The sequence below is a fragment of the Panthera uncia genome, chromosome B1 (assembly GCF_023721935.1).
Source record: "Panthera uncia isolate 11264 chromosome B1, Puncia_PCG_1.0, whole genome shotgun sequence".
Classification (NCBI taxonomy): domain Eukaryota; kingdom Metazoa; phylum Chordata; class Mammalia; order Carnivora; family Felidae; genus Panthera; species Panthera uncia.
The window spans coordinates 189,793,939-189,810,959 of record NC_064811.1 but is presented as its reverse complement, the minus strand read 5'-3'; positions in this window follow the sequence as shown (position 1 = coordinate 189,810,959).

Sequence of the window (17,021 nt, the reverse complement as noted above, 5' to 3'; positions counted from 1 at the left end):
AGTATACACAAATCTGTTGCATTTCTATACAATAATAATGAAGTAGCCAAAAGAAAAATTAAGAGAACAGTCCTATTTACAGTTGTACCAAAAAGAATAAAATACCCAGGAATAAACATAACCAAGAAAGTGAAAGACTGTACTCTGAAAACTATAAAGCAATGATGAAAGAAACTGAAGATAACATAACCAAATGGAAAGATATCCCATGCTCATGGACTGGGAAAACAAATATAGTTAAAATATCCTTACTACCCAAAGGCATCTACAGATATAATGCAATCCCTATCAAAATACAACAGCATTTTTCACAGAACTAGAACAAAGAGTCTTAAATTTTCTATGGAACCACAAAAGACCCCAGATAGCCAAAGTAATCCTGAAAAAGAAGACTAAACCTGGGGACACTATAATCCCTGATTTCACAATATAATACAGAGCTGTAGTGATAAAAACAGTATGGTACTAGCACAAAAATAGACACATAGGTCACTGAAGCCAAAAAGAGATCACAGAAAAAAAAAAAAAAACATGATTATATATGGCCAATAAATCTTTGACAAAGGAGGCAAGAATAAGCAATGGGAAAAGGACAGCTTCTTCAACATGTGGTGTTGGGAGAACTGGACAGCTACACACACAAGAATGAACTGGACCACTTTCTCACACCATACACAAAAATAAACTCAAAATGGATTAAAGACATAAATGTGAGACCTGAAACCATAAAAATCTCAGAAGAGAGCACAGGCAGTAATTTCTTTGACATTGGCCATAGCAACATTTTTCTTGACAGGTCTCCTCAGGTAAGAAAAACAAAAATAAAAATAAAATATTGGGACTAAATCAAAATAAAAAGCTCTGCACAGCAAAGAAAACCAACAAAACTAGAAGACAGTCTACTGAATGAGAGAAAATATTTACAGATGAATCAACTGATAAAAGGTTAATATCCAAAATATATAAAGATCTTCTAAAACTCAATACCAAAAAAACTCAAATAATCCAATTAAGAAATGGACAGAAGACATGAACAGACATTTTTCCAAGGAAGGCACATGATGGCCAACAGACATGTGAGAAGATACTCAATATCACTGATCATCAGGGAAATGAAAATCAATACCACAATGAAATACCATCTCACACCTGTCAGAACTGATAAATTAAAAAAGACAAGTTTCAAGTGTTAGTGAGGATGTGGAGAAAAAAGAGCCCTTATATATTGTTGGTGGGAATGCCAAGCGCTACAGCCACTGTAAAAACAGTATAGAAAAAAATTAAAATAGAATTACCTTATGATCCATTAATTCCTTACTTGGTATTTATCAATACAGAAACCCTATTTGAGAACATACATGCATCCCTATGTTTATTGCACCCTTATTCACGGTAGCCATATTATGAAAGTAGCCTAAGTGTCCATCAATAGATGAATGGATAAAGATGTGGCACATATTTACAATGGATTATTACTGAGCCATAGAAAAGAATGAAATCTTGCCATTGCAACAGCATGAATGGATCTAGAGGGTATAATGCTAATTAAAATAAGTTAGAAAGAGAAATGCCATCTGGTTTAAATCACAGGTGAAATTCAAGAAAAAAAAAGAAAAAAAAAAGAGACAAACAAAAATCAGACTCTTAACTAAAGAGAACAAACTCATGGTTACCAGAAGGTTGGTTGCGGTATGAGACAGGTCAACATGCTGAGCACTGAGCAAAGTACAGAATTAATGAATCACCATATTGTATACCTGAAACTAAAATAATACTGTATGTTAACTATACTGGAATTAATTTTTTAAAAAGAAGCTTGGGGTGCCTGGGTGGCTAGGTTGGTTGAGCATATGACTTTGGTTCAGCTCATGATCTCATGGTTCGTGGGTCTGAACTCCACCTCGGGCTTTAGGCTGAGAGCACAGGGCCTAGCTGGGATTCTCTCTCTCTCTCTCTCTCTCTCTCTCTCTCTCTCTCTCTCTGCCTTTTCCCCACTGTCAGTCAGTCAATCGATCAATCAATCAATAGCTTATATTTTATTTTGCTTTACATTTACTTGGTGTTTCATAGTTTAGGATTACTCTAACACACAGAATCATTCATCTCTGTCAGGAAGTTGCTCTAAGATTGTATTTATGAAGAATGTAGCAGAAATGGCTCAGAAAGGAAGTCACAAATATATTCAAAAAATACTAATTCCTTGCCACAGTTACCATCCTTCTAACAGCCCTATACTAGAGAAAATCAAAGCATGAAGTTTTTTTCCTCATAGACCATTTAACATGATCAACGTTCATCTTTATTTTCGTAGGTAAATATTAATACAACAAGGGATATTTCTCAATCTTATCACAGTTTGGGAGTCATAGGAAGTACTTATCAATATTTAAGTTGAATCCAATGGTCAGTGCATAGCCATAATGCTGAACAATTGTGTACTTCCTGAAGAAAATTTCTGATTCTGAAAGCAAAAACTGTGACAAGTGACCTGACTGGTCCAAGGTAATTTGGGTGCATTCTGGAGGGACACCAAACTAGTTTAAGTAAAACAAGGAAGATGTCATAAGGGAAGTACAGCCAGAAGTAAAAGCAGAAGTTAGCATCCAACAAGAAAAAGTAAAGAAGAAGTTCTCCAAGATTGACAGAGGGAAGAGACAAGGAGAGAGGCAAGTGCCTGCAGACATACATATGACAATGGACATATATTTAAGGAGAAGAATTCGACAGGAAATGACAACAGATCTGCCAGAAACTTGCAAAAAGGCATGGCACCATGTTACAAATCTCAGCAAAAGAATATGGAACAGGTGAAGGACTCTACATTGGACATCTCAGCTACGCTCAAAGGCACAAGCTCTCTCACCGTCACCATCTTTGAAAAGAAAAGGCAAGGTAGATTGTCAATTGTCACTTCAGCGAAATAGGTGGGGGGTGCTCCTTCTCTTAGATATTACAGGATGTGAGCCGACTGCTTCTGAAAGGAAAACTAGAGGATCCTGCAGTTGAGAACTATAGTATTGGTCTGAAATACCAGCTATTGTTTTTTAAATGATCTTCAAAGGCACCGTTTTAATGTACATCCACCAAATATATTATCATGGGTAACACTCTGGAGATTCTGCTATGAAATATTCTATGTGCGAAATAGAAAATTTCACAGTCTTTCGTGCTGCATTTAAAGATTTAGTCTGAGCTAACTGGTGTATGGAAACATTTTTACCTGCACAGAAAAAGAAAGCAAGCCAATGTTCTACTATTCAGTTGATAATCATTTGTAGTTTCTGGATTATTGAAAATTCCAGTACTCTAAGATTCAGAAAAAGGACATTGTAGTTATATAATTATTATTATGGGATTTTTATATATTTATGAGAGTTTGATGAAAACTTTTCTGCTTGGAGAAATATAATAAGTACTGCAAAGATAGCTGTGATGACAGTCCGTGTGATGAATGTGTCAACTTGGCAAGGCTATGGTACCCAGCTGTTTGGCCAGCCACCAGTCTAGATGTTGCTGTGAAGGTATTTCTTAGAGGTGATCAACGTTTAAATCAGTGGTCTTTGAGTAACTATTCTCAAAGAATGATCTGAAAGACTTGGAGCAGATTATTCTCCATAATGTGGGTGAGCCTCATCTAAGCAGTTGACAGCCTTCAGAGAAAACCCTTGAGGTTCCCTGAGGAAGAAGGAATTCTGCCACCAGACTACCAGCTTACACTGCAGATTTTGTATTTGCTTGTTCTCATAATCACAGGAGCCAATTCCCTAAAATAAATCTCTCTCTCTGCACATATGTGCATCCAGTGTGTGTGTGTGTGTGTGTGTGTTAGTTCTGATTCTTTTGTAAAGCTCTAACGAAATCTTTTATAATCTATGCTTATTATTTGATTCATTTGACAGATATTTATTGTGCATCTAATTTATGCTTTGCTCTATAGAGTTGGAAGTATAGTAATAAAAAAAAAAAAAAAAGCTAACACAGACTCCCCCCTCATGGAGTTTAAAATATGCTGGAGAGTCAGGACCTCATAAACTGGTCATTACAAAAAATACTGAATTAAAAGGTGGCGCTCAACTGGCCTGACTTCAGGCAGACTAATCTTTATTTTCTGCGTATAGTATCGAGTCTCCAAGTTTGTTTGTACCTATTTAGGAATAAGTTGTTCTTAGTATTCACACGCTATCTTCCTGTCCACAAGCAAGAACACATACTACCTCGTAGTGGGTGCTTTGGCACTCTGTACAGGTTACCCTTGCCAGGCCCCACGCTCATCTCCAAGCTGCTGCAGAGAATTGCCCTGAGCCTAAAGGCAATTACCACCCATCCAGGATACACTCTTTGAAAGTCAAGAGCCAAGGAATTACTGACATGAGGATAAAAAAGGAGAGCATTTGGGGCACCTGGGTGGCTCCGTCGCTTAAGCATCCGACTTCATGATCGGTCATGATCTCATGGTTTGTGAGTTCAAGCCCCACATCAGGCTCTGTGCTGACAGCTGGGAGCCTGGAGCCTGCTTGGGATTCTGTGTCTCTCTCTCTCTGCCACTCCCCCGCTAACACTCTCTCAAAAATGAATGAATTAACATGTACAAAAAGAGAGAGAGACAGAGAGAGCTCCTTGTTCTTGGTGGAAGCAATGTTTCTGATGCAGAGCTCCTCAGGAGAGGAGGCTGGACACAACATCTGTGTGATGATTTTCTTCTTCCCTGTTTTGCATCTCTCATCCCTTTCTCTCCAAACCACTCTCTCCAAGTCACTCTCATAAAAATCTGCATCAGGTTCTGTTTATAGGGATTATAACCTTATACCCCTTCTGGAGGAGAATCTTTACTACTATTGGAGAAGTGATGGTTTTTCCACCAATAGATATTCTAAAGCCCTAGGTGTTCATTAGAGATAGTTCTGCCTGTGCCACATGTTCTTAACTCTGGCTGCAGACTCCAGGGAGGACACTATTCCCCCAGGGAGATTTTCCACTAAGGCTTCCCACAAAGAACTGTCTAGGTCTGAATGACTGCAGTTTTGAGATATACCATTTTCACTTGATCCTCATACAGCTTTTCCCCTAAAACACTCCCATGTGGCTAGGGGACCAGGGACACAGTCAACCCTCTTTTGTGGTGATCTAGACTTTGGAATTGAGTCCTGGAACCTTTCCAAATGTCCCTCATGTGCTGTCTTTTCCTGTTACTTCTGTTACCCTCTTTCTACCAGTTTCACTCTATGCCATCTTATATGTTTTGATCCCTTTGAATCACAGAGAAAAGGGATCACAAGGCTGATATGCACGTATCCACAGGTTTAATTCATAATTTGTAAAACACTTCCTGATAAATTCATGAAGGAGATACACCACCATATTGCACTCAGTAGAGCATAGACCTAAATCTCTACCATATGTTGAAGTATAATTGATATGCCACTTCCTTGAGAAAAAAAATGTATTACATTTTAATCAAAAACCTTAAAATTAGGTCTAACTTTACAATTCTTCTTCAACACTACCCACCTCTGCTGATAATAAAAGGGAAATAGGAGGTTCTATTATAAACATGTTAGAGAGCTTAGAAAATGACTCCAGGAGACTTAGAGTTTATCTACCTAAAAATCTGCGAATTAAAACAGTTCCAAATTTTAAAAAGATAAACGTATCAAAACAAAAATGGTAAACTGAGTAACTAGTTGGAAAATGTATTTGTGGAATGCTTTTGGTGTTTTTAATGTCAAGGTAATTATCCTGAATACCTTTGTATTTGGGTGCAGTGATGTGGGTAAAAAAGAAGATTGTATTGCAAGTTATAAGGTCATAGAGTTTATTACACAAATAAATCAACCAATCAAAAAGTATTGAGTTCTAAGGAGAGAGAGGAAAAGCATATAAAAGATGACCTTTTAGTAAATTTCTTAATTATTCTAGTTACAAGTTGATAAAATGACTTATTTTATGGACATGAAGCTTATTGCCTCAAGTATTCAAGTATCATAAATTTTATTCTGAGTTACTCTGATAGGCTTGAGAAATGACCCACAATCAAATTAATTTACTAACTAAATCTGAAAGGGAACATCACGTGCAAAAATAAGGATGTATGAGAGAACAAATAAGGAAGGAGAAATAGTTTGATATGATTGCAACCGGGGGGGGAAGGGGGGCAGTCACGACAGAAGAGGAGGCATACAGGTGACAACTTAATAAAAGGGCTACATGCCTCATGAGCAGATTCACTGATTTCATGAATGTTTCTTAAAAGTGACATCAGATTCATTGTGGGGCATACTTTAAAAGTGCAGATTGTCCCAACAAGGGATTTTATTATCACTAAAGATTGAGAACCACTCTATAAGTAATGGGGAACCCTAAAGGGGCTTCAAACAGAAGTATGACAAAAAGTGAGGGAAGAAATAAAAGAAGAAGACATAAGGAGAGAGAGCTATTACCAAATTCAATGAAATACAGAACATGGAAAATAAAATCAAATTCTAATTAAAGGCTATACAGATCACTACTGGAATCAGAGATATAATCAGCCCTCTTTTTCAAACTGTGTTGCACAGGATAACTATAAATACAAAGCCAGAAATGTATGTTTTAGACAAATTCAAGAATTACCCTAACAAAGCACACAATTAAATGGAGAATTACATCACTACCTTTTCTCCCTTTAAATAGTCACCTCCAGAGACATATTTTCTTCTAACCAATTTTGATTTGATATTTCAGCTTTACTGGAATTAATTTGTACTTCCCTTTTACTAACCAGAGGATATAGTTAATATTTCCAAATAATTTTTGGTACATGGGATCAGAAGTGGAGAGGTGAGTTTTGATGATTCAATAGCTAATGCTCTGAGCATATAAAACAAAATTAAATTCTGGAATATTTTATCTTTTTATAATTAATTTTTATAAAGTCCTGGAAAGAGCAAACCTAAATCTCAGTGGGTTCCTTGCGGAACAAATAGCTACTAAAAATACTCTTATAATTGCCACAGAGAACATGCATGCCAAAGCCTTTTGGCTCAGATGGAGATAAAGTTAAAAATATCAGAACTAAACAAATTTTCTGTATGCAACATCTTTTCTAGCAAATAATACTAGTTCCTTAGTTTTAATAAATATAGGGATATTGAAGTAGCCATGTTTGCTAGACTTGAGACTGTTACCTGGCTCTTTGAGTTCCTTGTGCCAGTGAATCCACAGGAGAAAAAAGGTGGGGATTACTGTACTGGCTGGGGTAAGTGATCCTGTCAATCAAGGAATTTTGGTTTTCTACTACAGAATATGTGTCAAGAATGGGTATGTCTATAATGAAAGAAATCTATTAGGTTTCTCAGTACTCCCATGCCCTGTGATGAAAGTAATTGGAAGACTACAAGATCCAGTGCAAGCTACACTGCTAGTGGCAAAGAGCCCCCAGAAATTAAGGTCTGGATAATACTACCAGGCAAGGATCCAGCTGAGTATATGTTGAGGGCAAAGAGAATATGGGACGAGTAGCTGAAGAAGGTAATTACAAATACCTTCACAAGAATACAAATACAAATACAAATCACAAGAGTACTTGCAGAAACAAGTTAGGAAATAGTTATGAATATTTCTTCCTTATTTTGATAAATTATATTTGTGTTTATTATAACCAATTCTTTAACTTTTTTCTATTCTCTCATCTCCTGATCATCTAAAATGAGATGTTAATAGTAATTAGTATTATGGCCTAGTTCAGTTAATGGATATCAAAAGGTAATATGTTTACCTAGAAGAATGAACATCACACAGAAAAAAAAGAGAGAGAGAGACTTAGTGTCATCTATCATCTTTGTGCCATTAACATTTTTTATTTGTATATAGGATAATTGTTTCATGTTAGGCAGAATGTGACTTTGCTATTGTCTTTAAAGATGAAGTATGTTTTCGGTTGACAAAAGAAAGCCAGAGTAGCTATATGTATATCAGACAATATAGACTTTAAAATAAAGACTGTAACAAGAGATCAAGAAGGGCATTATATCATAATTAATGGGTCTAGCCACCAAGAAGACTTAACAATTGTAAACATTTATGCTTCAAACGTGGAGACACCCAAATATATAAATGAGTTAATCACAAACATAAAGAAACTCATTGATAATAATACCATAATAGCAGGGATTTCAACACCCCACTTACAACAATGGACAGATCATCTAAACAGAAAACCAACAAGGAAAGAATGGCTTTGAATGACACACTGGACCAGATTGACTTAACAGATATACTCAGAACATTTCATCCTAAAGCAGCTGAATACACATTCTTCTCCAGTGCACATAGAATGTTCTCAAGAATAGATCACATACTGGGACACAAATCAGCCCTCAAGAAGTACAAAAAGATCGAGATCATACTGTGCATATTTTCAGACTATAACACTATAAAACTCAAAATCAACCTCAAGAAAAAATTTGGGAAGGTAACAAATACTTAGGGACTAAAGAACATCCTACTAAAGAATGAATGGGCTAACCAAGAAGTTAAAGAGGAAATTAAAAAGTACATGGAGGCTAACAAAAACGATAACACCACAGCCCAAAACCTCTGGGACACAGCAAAGGCGGTCATAAGAGGAAAGTAAATAGCAATCCATGCCTTCCTAAAAAAGGAAGAAAGGTCTCAGATACACAACTTAACATTACACCTTAAAGAGCTGGAAAAAGAACCACAAATAAAACCCCAAACCATCAGAAGACAGGAAATAATAAAGGGCAGAGCAGAAATCAATGCTATCGAAACCAAAAAACAGTAGAACAGATCAATGAAACCAGAAGCTGGTTCCTTGAAAGAATTAACAAAATTGATAAACCTCTAGCCAGTTTGATATAAAAGAAAAAGGAAAGGATCCAAATAAATAAAATCAAGAATGAAAGAGGAGAGATCACAACCAACACAGCAGAAATACAAACAATAATAAGAGAACATTATGAGCAATTATATGCCAATAAAATGGGCAATCGGGAAGAAATGGACAAATTCCTAGAAACACATACATTTCCAAAACTGAAACAGGAAGAAATAGAAAATTTTAACAGACCCATAACCTTCAAAGAAATCGAATTAGGAATCAAAAATCTCCCAAAAAACAAGAGTCCAGGGCCAGATGGCTTTCCAGGAGAATTCTACCAAACATTTAAGGAAGAGTTAACACCAATTCTCTTAAAGCTATTCCAAAAAATAGAAATGGAAGGAAAACTTCCAAACTCTTTTTATGAAGCATTACCTTGATTATAAACCAAAACATATGGCCAACTAATCTTTGACAAAGCAGGAAAGAATATCCAGTGGAATAAAAACAGTCTCTTCAGCAAGAGGAGCTGGGAAAACTGGACAGAGACATGCAGAAAAATGAACCTGGACCACTTTCTTACACCATACATGAAAAGAAACTCAAAATGGATGAAAGACCTAAATGTAAAACAAGAAGTCATCAAAATCCTAGAGGAGAAAGCAGGCAAAAACATCCTTGATCTTGGCTGCAGCAACTTCTTACTCAACACGTCTCCAGTGGCAAGGGAAACAAAAGCAAAAATGAACTATTGGGACCTCATCAAAATAAAAATCTTCTGCACAGAGAAGGCAACAATAAGCAAAACTAAAAGGCAACCAGCAGAATGGGAGAAGATATTTGCAAATGACATACCAGATAAAGGGTTAGTATCCAAAAATCTATAGAGAACTTATCAAACTCAACACCAAAAAAACAAATAATCCAGTGAAGAAATGGGAAAAAGACATGAATAGACACTTCTCCAAAGAAGACATCCAGATGGCTAACAGACACATGAAAACATGCTCAACATGACTCATCATCAGGGAAATACAAATCAAAACCACAATGAGATGCCCGCTCACACCTGTCAGAATGGCTAACATGAACAAATCAGGAAACGGCAGATGTTGGCCAGGGTGCAGACAAAGAGGAAATCTCTTTTGCAGTGCTGGTGGGAATGCAAACTGGTGCAGCCACTCTGGAAAACAGTTTGGAGGTTCTCCCAAAAAATTAAAAATAGAACTACCCTATGACCCAGCAATTGCACTACTAGGTATTTATCCAAGGGATACAGGTACACTGTTTCAAAGGGGCACATGCACCCCAATGTTTATAGCAGTGCTATCGACAATAGCCAAAGTATGGAAAGAGCCCAAATGTCCACTGATGGATGAATGGTAAAGAAAATGTGGTATGTATATAATAGAGTATTACTCGGCAATCAAAAAGAATGAAATCTTGCCATTTGCAACTACGTTGGTGGAACTAGAGGGTATTATACTAAGCAAAATTAGAGAAAGACAAATATCCTATAGCTTCACTCATATGAGGACTTTAAGATACATAACAGAAGAACATACGGGAAGGGAAGCAAAAATAATATAAAAACAGGGAGGGGGACAAAACATGAGACTCTTTAATAGGGAGAACAAACAGAAGGTTGCTGGAGGGTTTGTAGGAGGGGGTGGGCTAAATGGGTAAGGGGCATTAAGGAATCTACTCCTGACATCATTGTTGCACCACATGCTAACTTACTTGGATGTAAATAAATAAATAAACCAATTAATTAAGTTAAATGTAAAAAAAATCACACACACAAAAGATTAAGTATGTTTTCAAGAGATGTGTATGTTTGCCAAGTTGATGAGAGGTAGATTGTGATGACTTTGTAATGCATCAACATGGCTAGGCTGAACTACATTTTCCCGAATATACTTTTTTTATCAGATTCTGGTTAGAGTGGTCCACAGGAGAGATTCTTGGGAAGATTTGGAGGATGGAAGTAAGCATCTGCCATTTTGTTGCTCACTCTCTTCTGTCTGATCTGTTGACTTACCTCCTAGACAGCAGTTGGACCTTAAACTGTTCCACCTTCCTCCGAACATTCCTTTTCAAGGGCAGCTATGATGTTTGCTTCTTGACAAGGGTCTCCTGCCCTCTCAGGACATATTCCACCAAGGTCAGAGTGAAAAAGTGATATGGGCTTCAGTCCATTCTCATTGGCTGCAGTGTGTGTGTGTGTGTGTGTGTGTGTGTGTGTGTGTGTGGTTTCCAGCTTGTTGCATCCATCTTCTCTTCCCAACTACCTGTCTTTTAAGTCCCGGCATCAGACACAAAAATAAGTCTTACATAGATTGCATAACTGGCTCCTATAATTACATAAGAATATCTATCTGTGAGACATATAATCATATAATATTATTTTGAACTTGACTTAACCTTGACTGATACACACAATAACTTAGAAAGCTAGCATTAGAAATTTCCAAATTACTAATACTATTCATTCCACTCCAACTGACTACACACCACTCAAATATTTGAACATCACGTATCACAGGAAATCCTTTGTCCTATTTATGTGTAGCTGTTAGGCAGTTAGGGAAGCATGAGGCAAGAGGGATAAAGCAGTGCTGGCCACCCGTCAGAGCCACTGCTGAAGGTTAACAGCCACAACTTCAGAGCCACCTCTAAGGGCTAACAGAACAGGAAAGGTCTAGCCACAGAGCTGGCTCAAAAGCCACAGGGGACTTCTGAGAGCTGAACATGTGCAGAAATGGATGGTGCAATTTGCCTTGCCTTTAAGATCACAACAAAAGCTCATTAGACACTCATAAATATACAAAACATAAATACAATTATAACAGAAGGCATCATGGGTAGGTACACACACAGAAACCAAAATGTTATATAACCACGCTGTCCATCAAAAATGTCAATCAAAGTCAAATTTACCTACACAGAAAACAGGTTTAAAAGGATGCAGCTAGAACTTCTCAGGCCATTGCCACTCTTGCTTCAGCAGTGACCCACTTTCACTCTTGAAAATATATTATACTTACCTACTCAATAAACTCTATCTCCCCATCCTGGTTTCTGGTCTCAAATTCTTTGGCACATCTGGGACAAGAACCGAATGACCAGGTAACGACTGTGAATTCTGACAAAGATGCTTTCCTTGACCAAACTCTGTTTAGGTTCTTCTGAACTCTCTACTCACACAGGCCTCGACCTTGGCAAGGGAAAACTACGGACTCAAACCACAAATGATTTTCTTCAAACCGCCATGCCTATCCCATACCTACACAACACACTACCAGACATGAACGAACACTAACAGAGATTCTAACCACTCAAGGCCACATCCCCAGGATGACGACTCTAGTGCCCTCAAGTTCTTGCTTAAGAAAGGTCAAAGTGGCCAGAATGTACTATTTGTTCCAGCCAAAACCCAAGAAACAAACCCAATGAGCAGAAAGCTTGCATTATAAATCCTTTCTCTGCCCCTTTGCTATGTAAACCCTCTACCATCAGAACTGTCTTTTCAAGAACCCAAGATGCAAACATTCCAAGGAATCATTCTCACTCCTGCTCCCTCCTGGAGGAGAAGGGCCAATTCAGATGGCGCTTGCTACAACCTGCACCACTGTCTCCAGTCATAAAGCTGGGACAGGTCTGTTTGCTCTCTGAGTGTGAGCCATTTAAGAAACCCATATGGCCTGGTCCCTTGAACCAAACCTCTTTAACACTACTCAGTGCCTTTCCTTTAACACAGCCCAGGCTTGAAACAGTCTCCTGCCCATTGTTTGGTAAAGGTGAATTCAGTTCTTGCTGGAGCCTCTTCCCTTTTGTAATAGTTACTCCTGAACAACATCTATCCTTATGCCTTTGACTAGTGTCAGGCTTTGTTATCTTGGTCAGTGAATTCCCTTTTAGGATCTGTATATTGAGTTACTATTCAGACTAGTGTGGGACTGGGGATCACTAGGACCCAAACACATAGTTGGAGATGCACTTTAGTTGCAACTTTGTCACCTCCTAGGGGTGAATTGGAAAGCCTGGTTGGTTTCAAGGTTTTTTAGCAACTTTCATAAACTATTATTCCCAAGTTATATCCAAGCAGTTGAAAATGGATCTGAGAAGTAACAAGAAACAGACCAGGCTGCTAACGTGCCTTTATTTCAGGGACACTACATTCCCTAAACTTGACAAAGCATTACCAGAGGATTGCGGAAATTCCAAAATTATTCTTTCATTATGTGAACTTAAGAAAACTTTACAAAGTATGAGGAATAAGCCTACAATTTCAGATTTCAAAGTAGCTATTCTCTTATCTAGACATAATTTAAAATATATATATATATATATTTTTTTTTTCAAAGAAAAATAGAAAAGCCCTTTTGGTTTATTGCATAGAAAAACATTCATTTTCAAAAATACAAATTTAATCTAGATTATTTTACAGTAAATTTAGGGTGAATAATTTCTTTCATTTCCTGTAGACATAAAGTAATCTTGGTTTGAGAAACATTACTACTTCTTGCTATACCCAGTACTGTATGTATGTCTGTATATTTGTGGTTTACTACAATGAAATTACAGATTTATATACCAACTGGGGCGGGGGGGGGGTAAGTGAATACCAGGTTGCACTATTTCCCCTGGTTAAATTTTTAGCCTATAAATCAAACCATTCTGAATTCCCCTAAGTGTCCTTATAGTCAACTACCTAGCTAACTAGAACGTTAGGTAAACCTAAGAACACAGACATACTGACTCCTCGGTTAATGAGTTCTTTAAAGTCCCTCTTGGATTTGAGGCAATCAACATTAGTGACCTTGTCACTTTCCTTTCCTGTTGATTTTTTTGAATATCATTTTCTTTAACCTAAAAGGTCAGTGAGAAACACAGTGATTGTGTATGATGCTGAATGTGTGTGTGTGTGTGTGTGTGTGTGTGTGTGTGTAGAGGGAGAGAGAGAGAGACAGTGTTTATTTCAATAAAATGTTAAAAAATGTTTCTTAATTTTAATCATAATTTGGCCAAAGTGAAACACTTTTGGTCTTTGATTTAGTAATACTTACTTATAAGACCTTCAATTTAAACCTAGTATCATTCAAGACAATGAGAAGGAACATGTACAGATTAGTGGGGGGAAAAAGTTGAACTTATTTAAATCATAAATAGCATAGCTTATGTCCCCGACTGGCTGTTTCTGTAAATAAAGAAAATGAACCCGTTGTAGCCAAGGCAGTTTCTGTCCTGACCACATGTGAGAACATCTTGGTTTATAGAGGGAATATCATCTCTAATGCAGAATTCACTATTTCTAACCCCAATCTTGGTTGTTTTAAAATTTATGACACAACTTATTTTTGAGCGCCTTTTCTACAAAATGCACAATGTCAGTTATTTCTAGATAAATGAAATTGTCTGATGAATTCTAGATGACAATTTCCTTTCCTCCTTTTACCAAGAGGAGGTCTAAGTTCTGGGCATCACTAACACACTGGTCACCTAAACAAAACTTCAGTTGTATAGAATGATTAGCGGGAGGAGCTGAGTGTTTACTCTCTTGAGCTGACATGAGTTGTCAGATGGCCAGAATGTGATCCAGATGTTCCCATATGGCCAGTAAGGGACAGTGCAAATTAGCTGCGATTTGGGCTAGGGACGGTGCCAGATAGGGGCAAACATACTTCCTGACTGAAGTCGTACAGAGTCTATCCAGGCAGTTTTCTGGAAGGAGACATGGGGTCGTGGGGAGGTCTGCAGCGCCATCAAAGGCAGAGGCAGGCAAAGCGAGCAAGGCAGTTCACTGAACCCTGTGCAATGCTTGAGCCAGGTCCTGCATGCTACGCCTATTCTCCATGATGTCATTCTCCCTTCCGATGCAAGGCTGAGGGATTTTATCACCGATGAGACTGGGGATAGTATGTTTGGGCAGGCGCAGCCTTATCTTTGGTTCTTTCTTTTGCCGTGGACTTCCTCACAGTGCGTGTTCTTTTTCTCTTGATTTGATCCCCTTTACGAAGTTAGCCAAGAGAAGAAGGTTCTGCTTGATAGAAGGCTGCATTTGACAGTTGCTCTGTCCATGATCTGTGGGAACTTCAACTGAAGAGGTTAAAGAGGTACAAGTTTGGCCCTTGGACAAAGTCTCATTTCACAATCCAGTTTTCCACAAATTGTTTGATCCTTACTTTACTCCCTGTGTCTATTTTTTCTACTGGTTCAGAATTGGGGGCGGGGGGAGAAGTGATTATCTGCTTTGAACACCAAAACCTACTAATAGATTATTATATTGATTGATTCACTAATTCACTAAAGAAATTTTCATTAAGCACCTACTATATGTTGGGATTGGGGTTAAATCATGGAGAGAAAATAATAAAAACATATGATCTCTGAACTCACTATGTCTGTGGCTTAGAAAAGATTGATATTAATAAAGTTATCATAATAGCACCTGTGATTTCAAACTGAGATGATCTACTGATTGCAAGCGCGTTGTAAAGGAAATTGATCTTGATAGACTAATTTAAGAAAAAGGAGTGGGGTTTCAGGGAGGACTTCCTTATAAAAATGATCCTCAGGGTTAAATTTGCAGGATGAGTAAATAGCTAACAGACTGAAGAGAGACAGTTCTAGTCCGAAGGACCAGGAAGAGTTATCCCTCAGTCAGTTCCATTTATACTGAAATAATGGGTCAATGGGCATTACTAGGGGCTGATGGTCTTAAAGGAGCCCTGTGCAGATTTAAGGCAGTTTATGTTTACCGGGTCCTTGAAAATATGTTTTTTCGACAGGGCCCACACCTATGTTCTGTGGTCCTGACTATGGTATGAAAAAACCACAGAACTCCCAAGAAACACAGAGAAGGCTTGTGTGGCTCAAAAGCAGAGACTCAACAGGAAAGTGGGATAGACGCAGGAGAATTAGAAGTAGCACATTTCAGGATTGCATTCATAAGAATTGTAGGTTTTATTATACGAACAATGGGAGGCAACTGAAGAATTTTATGATCAGATACGTGTTTTGAAAGTGTCACTCATGTGGACAAGGAATTGAAAGGTGAAAAGTGATGGCAGAAAAGATATGATAGCATGGTATTTCTATTGTCCTTGTGAGAGATGATAATATTTAAGGTGGTAGCACATGTTTTTAGAGAGGCCTTGAGAACTTTAAAGCTGTAAGTCAGGGAGACAGCTGTGCCATGCAGAAAAGCTTATGTGTCTGACCTGGGCAATTTAACTCATAGTCGTAGTATTCTTGCTTAGGAATCTTGGGTGTAGTCACGGTTTATAGGAAAAGATTTGGGTATAGTTTTGCATAGATTTAGCTTAACTTTTATCATACATATATAAGTCAGATCGAATCTTATGTAGATCTGAAACTCACAGGAAAATTCAGAAGTTCACATATAAAATTAAGAGTCATCATGTAATAATGGAAATAAGTAGGAAAGTACATATGGGGATCCTTACGGAGATAACTAAGTCACAACCTCAGTGCTTCCAAAATTTAATGGTCAGGTGGGAGATGACAGTATGCAGGGAGAAAGACAGGATCCAGGAGCAAAATGTAGGGAGAAAACAAGGAGCAGGTGGACGGAGAGTGATTCAAAAAAGATCAAACGGCCAACATATTTGAAGGATGTTAGTGTTAAAGTACGAGGACCGACAAATGTTCACTGAATGTAATGGCTTTAAAGTCACAGGAAGCATCAGCAACAATTAGTTTTGGAGAAAGTCTCTAGAGTCTACAATACTGATATGGGTTAATAAGTAAAGAGTGAGGGAGAGGTCCACACTCATACAAAGTGAGTATAGACAATTCTATCCAAAAGACTGGCTACAAATGGGAGCAGAGTGAAGGGGTGACAGCCGGAGGGCACAGTGAAGCAGAGCTGGGGAAACTGCTTTTATTATTGTTGGAGATATCGTGTGGTTTAATTTTACAAAGGGAGAACATTAAATTGGATTAACTGTGGAAGTGAAAGATTGATTTCACAAGTGGTTTTTGACGACCAAACTAAGACAGAAAGACTTATAATCAAGGCACAGGTGGAAGGGAGACCACATAATTAATGATTTTCTCAGGTGTTTATAAGTGCCTACTTAATGAGTCTGATAAATGGGACCAGGAGGTAATAGGGAACAACACTTCCATAAACCGTGGCCTTCCCTGGGACCATAAAGCAATGTGTCATCAGAACAAA